Below are 2,500 nucleotides of genomic sequence, written 5' to 3'. Positions count from 1 at the left end.
TTTGCATGCACACACGTGTGCGTGTGTGTGTGTGCGTGCTCGCATGCTTTTGTGCATGTGTGCATTTTTGCTTTTATGAACTCTGAGTGTTTTTGCACAATTGAGTTGAGAGTGTATGTGTATGTGTCAGTAGGAGGGTAAGGAGAGCCTGCTGCTGCATGGGCTGGTATGCTGGTATGCGCAGGTACATAGCGGTCGGTGTGACTGTGTGTTTGGGTATGTCAAGACTGCCACTCTGTATGTGCGTGTGTGTGTGTGTGCGTGCGTGCGTGCATGCGTGTGTGTGAGTGAGTGTTTAAGCTGGTGATGACACCGTCAGGCTCTCATGAGTGGTTTGTCGGTGCCAGAGGCTATGTCTTTCTTTTGAGGAGGGAGGCTCAGTGTTTGTGTGTGTATGTGTGTGTGTGTCCATACTGGTGTGTGTGCATGCTAGTGTGTGTGTGTGTGTGTGTGTGTGTGTGTGTGTGTGTGTGTGTGTGTGTGTGTGTGTGTGTGTGTGTGTGGTGTGTGTTGTGTGTGTGTGTGTTGTGTGTGTTTTGTGTGTTTTGTGTGTGTGGTGTTTATGCATGAGTTTGGCGTGCATGCGTTTATGCATAATTGTGGGTGTGTGTGTGTGTGTGTGTGTGTGTTTGTGTGTGTGTGTGGTGTGTTGTTTGTGTTTGTGTGTGTGTGTGTGTGTGTGTGTGTGTGTGTGTGTGTGTGTGTGTGTGTGTGTGTGTGTGTGTGTATGCGCGCGTAGGTGCATGTCATAGGTGTGTGTGTGTGTAATCCCTCAATGACAGCTCTGAGGCCCGCAGCACATTCCCCCAGCCTGCTGTAGTGTTAAAGAGGTAAGGGGGCTCCGGCCGGGTCCCTCCTCAGACATGTCAATAGCATCACCACTGACACACAGAACAGCTCCGGTGCCTCCTGCTACACCACACACATACAGCACTGCTCACAAGCCACATGCAGCTGTCTTAGTACACGAACTTCAAATTATCTGTTTAGACTATCCCCCCCCACGGTAGAGTCTTCAATAACATGCTCTCTTCTCTCCTCCCTCTCTCTCTCTCCCCTTCTCTATTTTTTTCCCCTCTCTCTCTCTCTCTCTCTCTCTCTCTCTCTAATGTGTGATCACAACTTTTTAGATAACAAAACTTTCAAATTAACAACGTTGTTAGCGCGATTCATAGATAGACAGACACACACAAGCACACACGCTAGAGGTTCTACATGACAATGTTCAGTCATCCTAGCCATCACATTGACTCCTATAGCAATACAATTACTAGTTACTAGTATATAGATATTGATAATAATCTTATTACATTAAAATAAAACTAAATTGAAAGCATCAGCGTGAAACAGCCTTGACTGGATTTTTATTTCTGTCAACGCTACAAGAGGTCATCTAGGCAGAGGTTAGGGATCTCGGGCATGAAAAGGTTGGTGACCATTGTTCTACACGTTCATGCTACCAGCCTAAATTCCCATGGTCAACTGGACCAGTTGATGACAGTGCACTTTGCCTCTCTCCCTCTTGCTCCCTCTCTCTCTTCATCCCTCCCTCTCTACAATCATTCTGTTCCTCCATCCCTCCCTCCCTTCCTCCCTCCAGTCCATTCCCAGTGACCAGCTCAGGCCGGAGGAATGCAAACGTATGACGGAGGGGGATTTTGTGTGTGTGTGGGGGGGCGGGGGGGGGGGGGGGGGGGGGGGGGGGGGTGGGGGGGGGAATGGGGGGGGGGGGGGTGGCAGGGGGAGCAGGGGGGAGGGCATGAAAAATGGCCCCCCACCCCCCCCAGGGCTTTTAAATTCCCCCGTATAGCACATTTGGAGCCCAGGGGGGCCCGCATTTACTTAATACGCTCTAATGGGGCCCCTGGACCTGAGCCACTCCACACCAAGATAAGAACACTCATGAAAGAAAGGATTCCGGAATGCTTTGTGATAGGTGTGGAATGCGCTTATCAACACAGAAATCACTATGGAGACCAAACGTGTCTTGCACCGTTTGTTAACACCTTCTAAGAAAAATCGGAGTGACTGCTTGTAGATAGATAGATAGATAGATAGATAGATAGATAGATAGATAGATCGATAGATCGATAGATAGATAGATAGATAGATAGATAGATAGATAGATCGATAGATCGATAGATAGATGGACAGGCACCTGGGGAATTTCAACATGAACTCATTAAGTGAATGCACTCTTTGGTATGTGACGATGTTTCCTTCATGATCATACTTCCTGTGTTTTGTCTTGCTGTAATTACCCATGAAATTGCGGCAAAGCGAAACTGAGCTGACTTTCTTCCTATTAGGGAATGCAGCATTCCTTCTCTCTCTGCACCACATATTTGTCACTGCTCTCTCTGTGAGATGCGGATGGCCTTGCTGCTTGTAAAAGACGACCCTGGGGGTGCAATGTCTATGGAATCACATTTTTTCTCAGCAGTCAACGCATGAGACTCGCAAGTCTAAATCTGTAAACCGTTCTGACCGTTCCAGCGGC

The 2,500-nt window shown here is 48.1% G+C and overlaps 1 protein-coding gene across 1 annotated transcript in view; it reads left to right on the top strand.

Annotated features, from left to right (window-relative positions):
* Positions 1–2,500, top strand: part of LOC134468803 (connector enhancer of kinase suppressor of ras 3-like) — a 72,372-nt gene that overhangs the window by 27,925 nt on the left and 41,947 nt on the right. The window lies entirely within an intron of this gene.

Source organism: Engraulis encrasicolus, chromosome 18 (assembly GCF_034702125.1).
Source record: "Engraulis encrasicolus isolate BLACKSEA-1 chromosome 18, IST_EnEncr_1.0, whole genome shotgun sequence".
Classification (NCBI taxonomy): Eukaryota; Metazoa; Chordata; class Actinopteri; order Clupeiformes; family Engraulidae; genus Engraulis; species Engraulis encrasicolus.
This window is presented reverse-complemented; position numbering and strand designations above follow the sequence as displayed.